Source organism: Drosophila eugracilis, unplaced genomic scaffold, assembly GCF_018153835.1.
Source record: "Drosophila eugracilis isolate 14026-0451.02 unplaced genomic scaffold, ASM1815383v1 contig_47, whole genome shotgun sequence".
Classification (NCBI taxonomy): domain Eukaryota; kingdom Metazoa; phylum Arthropoda; class Insecta; order Diptera; family Drosophilidae; genus Drosophila; species Drosophila eugracilis.
In genome coordinates, this window is record NW_024573338.1 from 2421965 (window position 1) to 2438394 (window position 16430).

The following is a 16430-nucleotide window of genomic DNA, read 5'->3' on the forward strand; positions in this document are numbered from 1 at the left end:
TTCACATTTGTGAATCATGTGTCGCGATAAAGAAATACTCATAATATCAAATAGGGAGCGGTAGATATATACAAACATATATACTTTACTATATCTATATACATACGATGATTTCTCGTTCTTGGATAAAGAGAATCACAAGCCACAAAAATTTCTTCCTCTGGCATTTTGCCATCCGAGTAGTAATGAGGTTTTTGAACCCGCTGGCTGCCCTTTCGTGTGGCAAGTTGGGTAGATCCGAAACCCATAATCAGTATTTCAGTATTTCTGTGTTTTACTCCCCCCTGCCTCCAGGTTGTGGACGTTTTTGGTCAAATGTTTCGATTGACAAGGCAAAGACCAAAATGAGTTCAGCTCAGAAGTGGGCTGACCTGGTGGGTGGGCGGTTCTTGGCCATAATTGTTGTAGTAATGTTGCTGGTTTTATTGGGTTAGCCAGCCATTGAGAGCGCAGCGGTAATTGTCGGTGGAAATTGCTGGTATTTGTTCATATGCGTGGATTTTTCACGAGTCTTTTTTTTTTGCTGTATTTTGACAGTGGCTAAACAATGGGGTTGAATGTTGATTGTCAAAGGGAAAGGGCATTGGAAGGGTTTTGTGCGTATAGCATTTTTGGATTGGGGTTGCTAATGGGATGAAGGAATCTTTTTTCTGTATAGAAAATTCACTTTTATTTAGTTTTAAACTTCATTTTTGTTAAGTTGGTAAAAAAAATTATTAAAAACTGTTTTTCTGTAGACTAAAAACCTATTAAATCGCCATCTCATTAATGCTTAGTACAAACAAATTTTCCCCATTTCCATTCGCATCACACAGGCAATTTAAGAGCACATACAAGTTCAGCGACCACTCACACACACACACACACACCTACAAGCATACATACACGTGGCGCACATGGCGTATGCGTAATTTGTAATTGAATTGTTTGCATATATGCCTGCCGACTGCTAAAAACACTTTCGCTTTCGACTTCATTGATATCAATGACTAAACATCTAAAATTGGCAGCCCCCCGAAAGGCGGAGAGTTTTCCCAGTAGCAACGTGCAGCAGCAAGAGCAACAAATGCAGCAGCAACAAATACCAACAGCAACAATATCAACTGCAAATTGTGTGTGAACACGTGTCGATGTGTTCTCTCTGTGTGTGTGTGTTCCATGTTTGTATATGTGTTTCTGTGGTTGTTCGAGCCGCAGGCAATACGGCCGTTGTTGCACTCATCTGTGAGGCATTTGGCAGGAAGCCAAATAAATTTTAGAGATTTGACCTTACACATAGACGCACACACAGGGCATGTTTGTGTTTGGCAGTGTGTTTTTAGCACAACAGCAAAAAAAACAACAGCAACGGTCCAAATGTTTGAATGGTTTCCGCGTGGATGCTGCTGCCTCTCCATTAGAAAGGCATTTGCAGGCAATGTTGCTGCTGTTGCTGTTGCTGTTGCTCGTTGACATTGACATTGGCCAAATGGCAAATTGTGCGTGTGTGTGGTGTGCCTCTTTCCATCTCCCCTCCCCCCAAACATGTGTGCAAATTGAAAATCTAATTTTAAATTTAGACCACAACATCTGTATCAGTGGGTAAAGTTCAGGGTGACAACATTAGCGAGTCCATCAGTGACCTAGAAAGTGTAGGAAACGAGGAAAAAAGGTCAATCTAATGATAAAGTTAAGAATTTAGATTAGAACTTAGTTTAATTTATATAATTACAGCTTCATTTTATACTTTGTATTATGTAATAATAAGACATGCAGGCAATTATCTGTACAAGAACTTAAAATTGCTTAACGAAGTGTTATCCGCAAATAATGGTTATTTGATCAAAAGCCATAGAAAAGCTATTTAAATGCAAATTTGCTAAGCAAAGCATAAGATATGGTAATGTTAATAGGTAGCTTAAGACACCAAAGTTAATTGGTTTTAAATTTAATAAGATACATGACAGCTTTAAATGTTAATAAAGTAATATGTAGATTCGTGAGCTGCTACTTTGTAGGATTAAGACAAAGTACGGGTTTTAAGATTGTTAATATATATTAAACTTAAAACATAATTTTCATATTTACAATCTTTAAATACCAAGGAAAAACTAACTGAAGAGGTAAATGCACTATTTTAAGTTTACGTTGGACTCTTGGCCTTATCGGGCATAACAATTGGCTGTGGGGCATTATCTTATCGGGCGACTTAATCTCGGCGAGTACTTCACTCTCTTGACACAGCGAAACGAAAGCGAATCATCAACAGAATATGACAATAACAATAAAAAAAAAAGGAAAAGCAGCAACAACAAGCTGAAACGCACAATGAACCTCGTCAACAAATCGAAAAGAAAAGCAAAAGGAAAACAGAAACATTTAAAATATTTATATGTGTGCACTGTGCCTGACCAAGGCCAAGTAATTTTGTATTGCTCCCGAGTTCCTTGGCCTCAGCAGCAGCAGTAACAGCAGCAGCAGCAACAGCAACAGCAGCAGCAGCAACAGCAACTGCAACAGCAATCTCTGTGAGCTTTTCGATTGTTGTTGTCGCCGATTCTTGGTCATTGGCTTGAATGCTGGGCGGCTGTCAGTTTTTCCCCAGTTTACTTTTGCTTATTTGCTGAATTCATTGCGTTTGGGGGTTTATTTATTTTGGATTTTTTCGTTTACACTTACGCTGGGCACCCTGCTCTGACTGCCACATGAGGTCATGCAACATGCAGCGTACATACAATATTCGGAAAAGCGGATTGAGTAACCCAAAAGTAATTGCAGCTTAAAAACTATAATTAATCATAATATAATGAAGTTATTATATATATATATATATATATATGGGAAAGAACGTAACAAAGCTTATCAGGGAGTATGTAAAAATGTTCGCTCTTTTTTAATCTGCATGTAAATTAATTTATTTTTGTTTTAATCTTTGCCTTGGATGGCGTTTGCCTTTGTAAGAGCTGTTTAAATTTAAAAATATGTGAAAAACGAGTAAAAAAGAAATATTTAATCAGCAGGAAAATGATTCAGTGGCGGTTATTTCGAGAATTTCCTATCAGCTGATCTTGATCCCTGGGGCCTGCTGCGATCTTGATCCTTGGGGACCTCAATCGGTGCTCTTGATGATTGGCCATAACCGGATCATGACCACATTCTCCAAACCATTTCCACATGTCGCCTAATGTCTTTGGCATTTATTCTTAATACCGCTTAAGCATCGGGCAATTATAACTGATTTTATCTTGATTTTCATCTAATTGCAAGTTTAATTTCGCCTCATTATTTATGATGGTCGCGGGGAAAATGTTTATGTTTTTAGTCCATCGCCTTGCCCACTCAGCTTAACTCATTCCCAAGCTCATTTCAGCTACTTCCGCTCCAGAGTTGGCGCTTGGCACTTGGCTCAGTTCCGCCAGTTGAAAGTTGCCAGTTGCACAGTTGCAGGTTGCAGGTTGCTTGTTGCACAGTTGCCAAACGCTGCCTGTCCCCGGGACTTAAAACGGATGCAATTGGCTTCCTGCGCGGCACTTGGGCGCTTCTCATTTGGCCCAATCAAATGCTGGACTTAAAAGATGACAATATCGATGCCCTTGGAAGGGGTTTGTTGGGTTTTTAGAGAAGGTTAGTCGTAAGAAATTGCTATAAAAATCATGAATTATGATAATGGAAATGTAAAATATATATAAAATATTTTAAATAAATATAAAAATATTCACCAATATTGAAGTAAATCTTTGACTTTCAACTATTTCTTTCTAAGTGCCGAATAAAAATTTCCTGAAACTGATTATGGTTTAGAAATGATTATATTTCTAACTAAAAAAGTGTTTTCTTTCTTAAAGGAAATAAACAAATATTATCATTAGTTTCAGGAATACCTTGACTATGTAGATTTCATAGAATAATTTCTAGTTTTCCTATGATTTTTATACATTTGAGGAAATTAAGTTAATACGAAAATTATTTAGAAGGAAATTTATAAAAATTAATACAGAAATCTGTAGTGTTTTCCTTGACTTAAAATTTAAAATCTATCCAATGTCTAAATCAAACTTTTCTTCATTCCTTAATTTAAAGAGTATCTCCAACTTCCTAGAACCTTTTCCTTAACCCCTCCCCATTGACCAGCCCATAGGAAATGCATAATTTTGTAGGAAAAATGCATTTTGAAGATTGTTCATAAATCGAGCCGAAGAGAGTCTGAGAGTCTGGACCCTTTAACCCTCTGGCATTCCGTCCCTTCTTCTACGTTCCCTTCCTTCCTGTTCGAGACCAAAAGAGTATCTTCAAGATGCACAAAAATGCATTCTTTGTACTCCGTACTGGGCATGAGTGTGTGCGTGATGCATTTTTTGTTTGTTTTTTTTTTTTTTCGATATGAGTGTGTATAGGTGTGAGTGTCTGTGTTTGCACCCCTTTGGCTGTTTGCATTGCGTCAGGCCGTTGCATTTTAATTTTAGAATATATATTTTTGGGTCTTGATTGCAACTCAACTCGGCTTGCAGCTCAGCTTTCAATGCCCATGCATACCATGCGTTTCATTATAGAATGTCTATGTATGTGTGTGTGTGTCTTGCCTGCTGCATTTTTCATTATGCAAAAATTGCATACCACTTTTTGGGGAACTTTTTTGCGATTTTTGTTTGCTTTTTTTCTCGAAATGCATTCAACACAAATTGCACGTTTTGGTTCGTGCATCTTTTGTGTGTACAGAATGCAATTGCTTTGGGGTGGATTTTTCAGTGTCTCTGCTGCATGCCCCTTGCCCTCGTTCCACCGACTTTTTCGGGGGTTTTTGTCGCATTTGCTTACGTGGTTTTAATTTTAATTGCTCCGCTCGTCATTCATTCATTTTTTTTCACCGCATATTTCGTTGGTTTCTGGTGCACTTTTTTGTGTGTGTTTTTTGGGATTCGACAAGTTCGGGTCGTGTGCATGTTGTCGCCGATTTTATCTTTTGTAAATACAGCAATTATATATGTTCCTTGATGGCGACATTATGTTTTGAAGTTCTGTTTTTTTTTCAGCTCTCCTCTTCTTGTTTTTTGCATTGGTTTTCCTTTTTTCCTTTTTTGGGTTTCCTTTTTTTTTGGCATACTTGTGCCGAGTGGCTGAGTGGTTCGAAGGAGCGGATGTGGGCATTAATCCTTGGCCAGGGGTGTGTCTGTGTGTGTGTGAGTGTAGGACTTCAAGCTCAAAGGATAATTATGCAAGAGCTTCGCTTTTTTGGGTACTTTTTTCAGATTTACCGGAAGATGCAATTTAAAGTGCATTGCCATCAAGTCCTTGAAGGTTTCTTTTTGTTGCAGCTCAAGGTGAGTATGGTTTCTTTTTTAAGGGAAATCATACTTCAAATTTAAAAATAAATCATAAAATATTTAGACTTCATTTTCAGCTAAGACAAATAAATTGGTGCAATCTTTGTCCGCTGATTTCTAACGTTTTTTTCTAGCACAATTCTTGATTTTCCCACCCCGTTTAACACCCCCCCTGAACCCCTTCGAAATGTCAGATCTATGCAAAAGCCTTCAAGGTCAGTGGTTAGCGCAATTAAATGCACAAATATTTCGCTTATTAGAAAAGCATTCAAAAAACAATTCTGCCGCAGCACATAAAAACCAAAACAAATAACAGAAAAAAAGCAACAAAAAACCAAACTAAACAATTACTATTTTTATTATACACGAATTTTGTTTCTTTCATTTACAATCATGCAAACACACAAATAGCGAAAAAAAACAACAAAAATTACAACGAAATTTTCGCATTAATTGAGGGACCTTGAAACCAGTCACGACTCAAAATTCTGGCAGAGACCAGGCAGGGGCCAGGCCAGGCCCAGAGTAGTAGCCCCCTTCACTTCCCATCACCTCTCTCCCTCAACCCACCCACGTCTCATTCTCCGGTCCGGTCCATAAGTTGTTCAAGTCAACGCCAACGCTGAGCCGAAAAAAAATATTCCACAAAAAAAAAGGAAAATAATAACAATAAAACTAAAAATATTTTTCGTCTACAATGACATGCAATTGAGTCGCTGCAAGTCGACTCAAATTGCAGGCTGCAGCAGCATTCTGTTCTCAGTCAGTCATTCTCGCAGTCAGTCAATTCTTCAGTATGTCATTTGGTCAGCCGTCAAGGTGGGCAATCAGTTCCTAGTTGAGGTATTTTGGTTAGTAAGCTGTAAGTTGGTAAGTTTCTCAGATAGTCAATGGGTAATTCTCTGGCCTTTTGGCGTTCTCAGGCTAGTTAGTCAGGCTCTATTTAAGGTGATTATTTTATAAATGTCTTGGGTTGATTGCTAGACAATATAAAAGAAATAAATTTCAGGTTTTTAAGTTAACACAGTATAGAAAAATGTACATTTAATATGCTATTTTTTAAGATTTTTAGACGTGAAGCTTTTTAGATGTTTTATGAGCTTGCATTAATATTTCTCATTAAATACATAAATTTTAAATATTTATTCGTTTATGCAAATCTTTTATGTAGTTAAAACACTTATTATAAACGTAAGCTATTACAATAAACTATAAAAATAAACTTAGGTTGCCTTACAAGTTCAAACTTCAAGAAGCATTCCAAAAATAAAACAAAAAAGTTATTTGGGTTACAGAACTGATACGATTGTTTACAAAAGAAGAGCTCTAAATTCTTACAATTACTATACATTTCCTAGAACTAAATCAAAAGCTTATCTGCAAAATACATTTCGAAGTACTCAATCTAGCGATCACTCAATTTGGGGGTCAGAATCCTTAAGTTACTTCCTTATAAAAAACTAGACTTTCTTAACAGAGAAGCTCCCGCTGAATTACAATAATTTCAGTACGCTCTCGCACTCAAAAAACATAAAAAAAAGACAGAAAACAACAAAAGCTCAAAACCAAAATAAAAACAAAAACTAAAAAAAAAAGTGCATGTGCAACGGTAGGCTACGTAGAGCGCCGCCCATCCCGCCGCCGTCTACAAGACCCTCCGATGTGGAAGTGGATGTTGGAATATAGACGTATAGCCGGCTCGGATCGGTTCACTTCGTCGCTGGCCGCCAGTTGCATTTCGAGCGGTGAGTGAGCGCCTCCAGTGCCGAACGCTGGCGATTCGGTCGCGGACTTTTCAAATCGAAACCCACCAAAACTAAAAAACTGCAAAAAACAAAAAAAAAAAAAAACAAATAAATAAATAAACACACTCATACTACAAAAACGTTTACAAACTCGAGAACAAAATGCTGCCTGGAAAAAAACAATATGTATATATGTGTATGTGTGTGTGTAAAATGTGTGAAATTCTCAGAGAGCACTGTGTGTGTGTGTGTGTGTGTGTGTGCAATTAAAAATTGCACTGTACTTGCTCTTGGCCTTCCCCGCGACTTGAGCGGAAAAACAAGCCCTCTCTGGGCCACCATTTTCTTTTTTTTTATTTTACCTTCTCAACTTCTCTATATAGATATATATTCTTGGCTCTCTGTTAACCAATTTCGCTTTTAGCCTTTTTTTACCGGCTAACTTGGCTGCCATGAATGAAGGCACTAATACCAGTGCACCATAGCCGGCACACACTCTCGCTCTCCTCTCTCTTTGAGTGAGTTTCATTTTTTTTTAGCGAAATGAATGCACTTTTTGAGTGGAAATGGGTGTGCTTGGTTGTGTGTGTGAGTGCATCCGCTCAACGACTGAGGAACTGCATCGGTCCCGCTCAGCTGTGGCAGGCTGGCTTTAGCTTTATTGTCCGTCGGCTCGAGCGGTTCGCTTTCGGTCCCGGATTTTGGATTTGGATTTGGGATTCGGATTCTCCGATTCGGATTCGGATTCGGAATCGGATTCTCACATTCTCGGGCGAATTCTCGCATTTTCATATTCTCGGTTTCTCTGCGGAGATTCGATGCGAATCGCGATTCCAATCTCTCTGGTCTGGCCAAGGCCCGATTTGGGTTCGGATCGTTGTGTTGTAAGGCGGCATTCGCTGTTGCAGCGCTGCCAGCGTCGCTGCCCGGCGCTCTTGCGTATTAGTAATGTCGTCGTATATCGGTGTTGTTGTTGGTGTTGTTCTTGTTGTTTGTTTGTTGTTGACGCTGGTCGCGCTGTGCGAAATTTTTTTTATTTATTTTCCACACAAACACACACACACTACTGCAATGCTTCCTCTTCCCCAATAAGAGCAACAACAACAACAACAACAACAACAACAGCGGCGGCAGCAGCGAGAAAAACCTTTTACGTGCGTTTTTCTTATGACAAAAATTTTTTAGTTGACATGCCAGGCGGCCACTAAAAACCAAAACAAAAACTAAAAACGCTGAAAATGCAAAAGTGCTGTGACAACCACAAATAAAAGTAATACTAGTAAAAAAAAAAGCTTAAAACATAAAAAACAAAATTAAAAAAGAAACGCCAAATACCCATAAACAAAGTCAAAAGTTTTTATAGAACTTTAACAGAAAAAGTACCACAAATTTTTAAAATATTTACATAAATAAGTTTGTAAATATTGGGACAGTTTGGCCAAGAAAAGTGAGTATTAAAATTCGTTTTTGTTTTTATCAGTTTTCTATATATATTTACCACAAAGGGGAAAAATTATATGAGCCAGCACTTTGGGGTTTTTTACATACAAACACAGGCAACGATTTTTTTTTGCGTAAACAATATAAAATTTAATTAAATTATGTCTGGGTTTCATTTTCATTTTTCATGCCGAGAGTTACTCATTTACATTCTTATTTTGTAACTAACTATTTGCGTTTTGATAGAAATTATTTCTTATCAGTTAAAGTTTTTTTGGGATTTCCCTGAATTCAAATGGTAATGGAAATTAGTAGTTGCTATGCCTGAGTTGACTGTAATATATTCATTAAATTAAAATGGGTTTTTGCTTGATTTATATTAAACTAATTACCTTGATCTTTATCTTTTTTTATATTCTTTTAATAATATATTAAAATATTATTTATTAATTACATGGATAGCACATAGATACAAGCTCATGCCTTGCTAACACCTTTCCTTTTACTTTATTTTCCCTTTTATTATTTTGCTTATTTATCTACTTATTAAAAATTATAAATTACTTTTAAGTTCTAACTTTTCCTTGTTATTATATACTCAAATTTGTTCCTACTCATAAAAAATTCTACACTTAAGTCTCATATTTTATTTTCCCATCATTTTGGGATTGGTTCTGCTGAATAAATTGATGACTCTGAAGGCAAGTGAGTCACCTTAAATGATTGCACTGATTTGCTCACTATTGGTCGTGCTTTTCGCTCAAAAGAAATTACTAAAAGATGATTCTAAAATAGAAAACATGAAATAACTCAAAAAACCATCTAATAGATAACAAATACGAGCTAGAAAAGCTGAAAAACTTTCCATCAGTCCAAGAAATCAACACAATTGCATTCGGAAGCCCAACAAGTGCCTTCCATAAGTGCATCTCCCCCTGTTTTCTCCCCCCATAATATTTTGCTTTCACTAACACTTTGTCACTTGAAATGCTTTTCATGAATGGGCTTTCCTTTATGAGCCACAAAAACACAAAAAAATTGATTTCGCGGAAATCTTAACAAGCAATTAATGCGCAAATATAAATGTCAACTTGAAATTTATAGAATTTGAATGGAAAAAAGCTAAAATATAATATAAAATTTATAACAATTAACATTTATAACGAAAAAAAAAAGGTGAAATAGAGAAAGACAAGTGGAAGCGAATTAAATGCGAGAGAATAATAAAAATTTCTAATTAATGCGCTTCTAATTTCAAGTTGACAGACGGAAAACACGGCTGCGTCTGATGCTTTTATTATTATTGTTTTTATATGAGTATATATCTGTCTATATATATATAGATATTCCACAACTGATTCGCTTTGTGCACAATTGCATTTGATTTCGAATAATTCATTTGCGGCGATTTATGACACAGCCGCTGTCGCAGAGAGACAATGAATCAGATGGGGCATATACTCGTAAGTGGGGGCAGACTGACTTACGCCCACGCGTGGCTATTTTCTTTACACTCGCCATTGTCCTTGAGGCTTTTCCGCATTGCCAGCAATAACATCAACGAGGACAACTACACACACACTCGCTTTCAGCTTTAATTTGTGGCAGAAGCCAGAGATGGATTGAAATTTAATTTCATGTTCTCAAATTGATTTGTGCGGCTAGCCATTAGTCATCCCGGCTTCTAGCTGCTGGCCAGGATTAGCATTAGACTGGTGTGGTGTGGCAACCGGCGCGGCGGCAACATGCAACACACATACTCATCTGACTACCAGTCTGCTTTCCTTGGTGTACCCGTGTGTGTGTGTGTGAGTGTGTGTATATGCTGCACGTAAGAAACGAGTTATTGGAACAGGTTCATGACCTTGACCATCAACACAAGGCAGCAACAGCAAAAGCAACAGCAAAAGCAACAACATCAGCGGCACAACGGCAATTGCAACACGGCCTCCTCATCTCGCCTCCTCTGGCAGACAAAAGGAAGTGGTTGCATCTGCATTTGCATTCGCCATTGTTCGCCTTGGATTGGATTAGATGTTGCAACAACAGCAACATCAGCAACAGCAGCAGCAGCAACAGCAACAAGTTGCCGTCACTCCGGGAAGTCGGGCAGTAGTAGTCGCCATGCATTTATCGCTCAACGAGTGACTCACACTCCTAAAGCCAAGGGTCTAGGTCTACATCTACAACTACATAGGCAGCCAGGGAAATTCGTGATTCATTTTATGAAAACTAAAAAGCTGGCAGTTCTAGGAAATCATTTAATATATAAAAAGTGTAATCGAATTAAAGAAGTATTTTATATAAATTAGTAGGTTGATCTTAAACTCTACTTAACAACCCCTCAAAAAGACTTTCATTTTATTTTTTTAACTAAACTTTTATTGTTAAACTTTATTTAAAGAAAGTTTTCTATTTTATAGCATCGCAATAGTGAAATTAAGTCACTAAAACTCTTTTCTAAGTTTTTTTGTATTTTATAAATTAGAAATAGTTTAAAAATATGTTTTTATGACCTACAGAAATATTTAAAAAATATTATTAAATATCTTCCCAATCAAATTTCACTTTTAAATGATGCCAAATTAAGAAAGCTAGAGTAAAGTGTTATCTTTGGTATATAAATCATCTGATTTTGACTTCTTAGTTCTAAAATATTATTTCATTAGCTCAGCAAAACACAACTTAGAAAAATCTTGTAATAATTTTACAGTTAAACACTAAATTTATTATTTAAATTCCCTAAAAAAACCTACACAAATTGCTTACAAAAAAATCCTACAAAGCTTAGTTGGATTTCCGCATTACCCCCAATCCTTGTATGGCTGAGCTGTGGAAAAATAAACTGTTGCTGCTGCTGGGGAAAATGGAAAAACTGCCAGGATGAAAACGATGGTAGGAGGTAGTTCTTCCTCAATTGGGAGGCTTTCGGATTTTTTGTGCTTACTTTTCGTATTTCGCTTCCTTCTCACAGTTTTTTTTTATCCTTCTCCCTCCTGCACTACTATATAGTTCATATAGTTTGGTGGGCGGTGGGTGGTGTGTGTGTTGGGGGCCACTGGAAGTTGACTGGAAGTAGTATATACAGCAAGTGCAACAGGCAGTTGTTGTTTTTAGCTGGCCGAGGAGATTGGGCTATGCTCCACATAGAAGGCGTGTCCCAAACGAGGATTCGGATTGTGCGAAAAATAGAAGAAAAAAAAACCTAAAAAGAAAAGAAGGGCTATAAAAAAATTGTTTTTAATTTAAGTTTTAGATGGGCAACAGGTGGTGGGGGAAACCAACTTCTTCCTCATTCCTTAGTGCTACAAAAATGACTCCAGCGCGGCGACCTTAATAGAGGCAATTGTTTGTGTGACGGCCATTGCGTTTGGCATTCCAACGCTTTGTTGTCCAAAAACAAAATCGATATTTTCCATATGCATAAACACAATTGAACAAACAATTTTAGGCGAGTGCAGCAAAAACAGCGAAACAGCAAAACCGGCAATGCCAAACTGCCACATTGTCCTTGAGCTTATCACCTTTTCGCACAGCAACAAAAAAAAAAATATGCAAAAAAAAAAATACACAAAAAATAAATAAAATTCCAAACAAAAAACTAGTCGGCAAATATCAATTCAACTGTTCTCGCAAAAAATGAAGTTTGCGAAAAATAGAAAATGGGAAAAACAAAAAACGCGGGACAAATATTTTCGCATACCAGTTTTTTCCTCATCTTATTCAGTTTCAGCTTTTTTCAATTTATTATTGGTGGCATCATTTGCTGAAAACAAACATGTTTGCCTCTATTTTTTTTAGATATTCCATAGAAAACTTTGACATTTTATATAGTTTCTATGGATTGTGTTTCGTTTTCATATTTTATTTAATATTTTAATCTTAATTAATCTCTTTTATTAAAAGTTTTGCATAAAAGAAATCATATAAAAATGCATACTTTATTATTAATGGAAATGTGTAAAGAGAATCGAAATCAGTTTGCTAGGCAATTGGTTTCTATAAAATGTGGCCATAAAATATGGCTTTTATTACATTTGTTTAAAGATCAAATGACTAGATGAACTTATTCATAATTGGTTGATGCATTAAAGTAAATATTTCTATGCTAATAAATAACTATTAAATAATATATATTATCATAAACAAAGTCTTAAAAACATCTTTAAATTGTCTTATAAAAAATATGAAAGCTAACATTTATAGACTTGACTTTTGTAAAAATAATCTGTAATTTGTAATATTTTTTAGAATTTGAACTAATTAGCTTTTTATTTTTTTAACCAAAGAATAAAGTTGTAATATTTTTATAATTTTTTCTAATTCAAAACTTCTTTAAAATTCCTTAAAAATCTCATTTATTGCTTGCTTATTTTTAAGTGACTTTTTCCATTACTTTTCTATTTAAAATCTTCCTCTTTTACTGAAGGATTACTTAAATTAAGTTAACTAAAGAATACATTTCTAATATTTTATATATTTAAAAAAAAACATCTTCTTTTAACTTACAAATAAAATTCTTAAAAATTCCCATTTATAAATGGCATTTTTTGTGAACTTTTCCATTTGTCGACGTAACAATTAAATTCATAGAACTCTGCCTCTTGCCCGCTTACAAATAGTTTCAATTGCGGCTGAATTTTGACGAAACTTACACACAGATACACACCAATACCCTAGAAAATTAGAAAAGGACAGGGCGATGGGGGGGAAAGAAAGAGAGAGCAACACGCACGGCCACTTGTATTGACGTTTGGTTGGCGACAATTGATTTTTGTTACGTTTTCGTTTATTTTCATTCCGCCATCGCTGTATATATATTTTTCTGTTTTTTTTTCAGTTTTTTAGCAATTTAGTTCGTTTGCTTTCTGGCTTCGTTATTTAGACAACTGCTGAAAAAAATATTTTCCTATCCCCCATACTTTTTTTGTCTGTTTTTTCTGTTTTTCCAGCGAGGCCACACACGCGCTGCACTTTGCTGCATTGTTCATAATTCTTGTTATATTTTTTTTTGCCCAGTTTTTCCCTTTTTTTTTGTCACATTTTTGTGGGTTTTTTGTTGTTATTGTTGCTGTGCGAATTGCTTGGAAAACTTCTGGCCGCTTTGTCGGCTTGCGACTCAATTTCGTCTTATCTAATTTTTTGTTTCCATTTCTGCTTCTTTAGTTTACAACGCCTCTATCGCCTCTCCTCTCTCCCCTATATCTGTTCTTGTTATACCCGTTACTCGTAGAGTAAAAGGGTATACTAGATTCGTTGAAAAGTATGTAACAGATAGAAGGAAGCTTTTGCGACCCTATAAAGTATATATATTCTTGATCAGGATCAATAGCGAAGTCGATTGAGCCATGTCCGTCTGTCCGTCCGTCCGTCCGTCCGTCCGTCCGTCCGTCCGTCCGTCCGTCCGTCCGTCCGTCCGTCCGTCCGTCCGTCCGTCCGTATGAACGCTGAGATCTCAGGAACTATAGCAGATACAAAGCTGAAATTAAGCAAGAAGATTCTTGAGGTCCCGGGACAGCGCAAGTTTATTACAGCCACGCCCACTCTAACGCCCACAAATCGCAAAAAACTAAAATTGCTGAAATCTCAGGAACTATTGCAGATAGAAAGTTGAAATTCAGAAAGTATAATCTTTAGATGACAGCGCATCTTATAGTGGTACTACTATCCGGCCACACCCACCCATACGCCCACAAGGCTCAAAAGACGGTTTTCGGATTTTCTAGAAAAGCTGATATCTCGGTAACTATAAGAGATAGAAAGTTCGGATCAAGCATATATGTTTCTATGATGCTCCCAATGCGAATTGTTTTTTCCGATCACGCCACGCCCACTCTAACGCTCACAAAACCCGAAAAACCAAAAATGCAAAAATCTTGAAAACTTTAAAAGCTACACAATTTTGCTTAGGAACACGTATTTAGGAGACGCCTCTCCAACTTGCCACGAAGTTGCATCCGGCCACGCCCACTCTAACGCCCACAAACCGCGGAAAACTGTGGAGTCTATAATATTATTATGAATGCCTTCGTTTGACCTTGTATAACTTATTTCTGTTAATATCTATCGATTTACGAAAGATTTTTCAAATCGGAACATTATTTCGCTATTTATGAAGAAATTAAGGTTATAAGGCTCCACATGGGCAGTGACGTCACTATAAGCATACTCAACATACTTCCTCTGACAATAGGTGGCGCCTTGTGAATTTCCACTAGCAAAATTAATATTTTAAAATTGTGTAAAACAGTAACGGGTATCTTATAGTCGCGGCACTCGACTATAGCGTTTCCTCTTGTTTTTTGTTGCAGTTTTCCATTTTTTTTTTTTTGTTTGTTTTTGTGTCGAAATCAGGGCAAATTCATCATCATCAACAACATCGTTGCCTTGTTGTTTTCCATTTTCGTTTTTATTTTTTTGTGTAACAAAGATAAGGTTTTTTTTTTGCAACGAGCGAAAATATAGTAGTGCTGCTGCTGCTGCTGCTGCTGGTGCCGACTTTTTTCTTTATACAATTTCGAGACGAGGGCTTTTCCGAGGAGGGGTCGGACATTTTCGTGTTTGTCGAGTTAATCATTTCGGGCGAAATTTGATAATTTTGAAGGTGACCTCAATTTGTAAGCGGCACTGCAGTCGCGAGCCCCAAACGTCTTTTTTTCTTGTTGTTGTTGTAATTGATAAGGCGGTACGAAAAAAAATGGGGAGAAGAGGAGAAGAGGCGGCGATGCAACGGCGAGAAAAAAAAACGACAGCCCATAAAGCAATAATCACACCGAAAAAAATGAAGGAAATCAGAGTCATAAAGGCATAAATATGGCAATATAAACCCTGAGTGATTCAAGGGAAGAAATATTAAACAAAGTCTATGAAAGAAAACTCTATTTATGGGGAAGAGCTTTAAGAAAAAGGAAAGACCTTAAAGAATATTTAAAAAATTATAAATATAAAGCTATAAAAGTTACCTTTGCCTATAAGGATTGAAGTTTAAAGATAGATATCTATAATTTCTCAAACAAGACCCATTAACCTACATTACAAAAAATGATTTAAGGCTTTAAAGTAACCACACGCTATAAAGTATTTAAAGAATGATCAATACTAGAACTTTCTACTTAAGAATTCCAATTAAACTAAATTTAAGCCGTAAAAAATCGTAAAGAGAAATCAACACACACAAAAAGCCCCACCAAGGAAACTCAAAATAAAAACCGGAAGCAATAATCACTTAAAGAGAAGAATATTAAGGAAGTAAAATCGGAAGAACACTTCCATTATTATTAAGCACAAAAGCGATAGCACAAAGTGCCATATCAAAAAGGCAGTAATAAGGCGACCAATATACTTTAAAAAAATAAATAAAAAAAAAACATAATATGATGCATTTGGCCTGCTCACATATTTATGAAAAAAGTGCATTTGCATCGCCAGATGGGTAGCCATGGCAAAGTCGAAGGTGAGACTGAGGGTAGTAAGCAGCAAACAGGCAAAGAAGTCATCACATATATCTTCAGGCAGTTTTAATAAAACCCGAAACTGACATCATAAAACAAGCAGCACATATGACACTCGACGTGGCACAGGTCGTATACGTAACAAGCTAAGAGGGTGGCTGGCTAGGTGGGTTGGTGGTATATATGAGGGTGTTTAGGTGCTGGTGTTGGTAAACAAGCAGCTAGCAAGCAGCCACACCCATGCAGAACACACACACACACATACACATAGACAAAGCAACAAGTCGTTGTACCCGAATATATAGTGCAAAAAAAGAAGAAAAGTTGGGGAGCAGTTGGGGGGTTGGTGAAAACTAAATAAAATGAAAACGAAGACAGAGTTTTAGGGAGGGGGAAGAGGAAGAGGAAGAGGAAGAGGAGGAGGAGGAGGAGCCACCTGAACCCACACCCAGCCACCATCCAATGGCAGCAGCCAAAAAACAAGCAAAGTCAGA

The 16430-nt window shown here is 36.7% G+C and overlaps 1 protein-coding gene across 1 annotated transcript in view; it reads left to right on the plus strand.

Moving 5' to 3' along the window:
- The first annotated feature begins 7248 nt into the window (after positions 1 to 7248).
- The window catches only part of LOC108109453 (mushroom body large-type Kenyon cell-specific protein 1), a 64496-nt gene continuing 55314 nt past the window's right edge, over positions 7249 to 16430 (plus strand). Inside the window, exon 1 of the mRNA XM_017217952.2 lies at positions 7249 to 8492. The gene's annotated coding sequence lies outside the window, so the exon portion shown is untranslated. The remainder of the gene's footprint in view (positions 8493 to 16430) is intronic.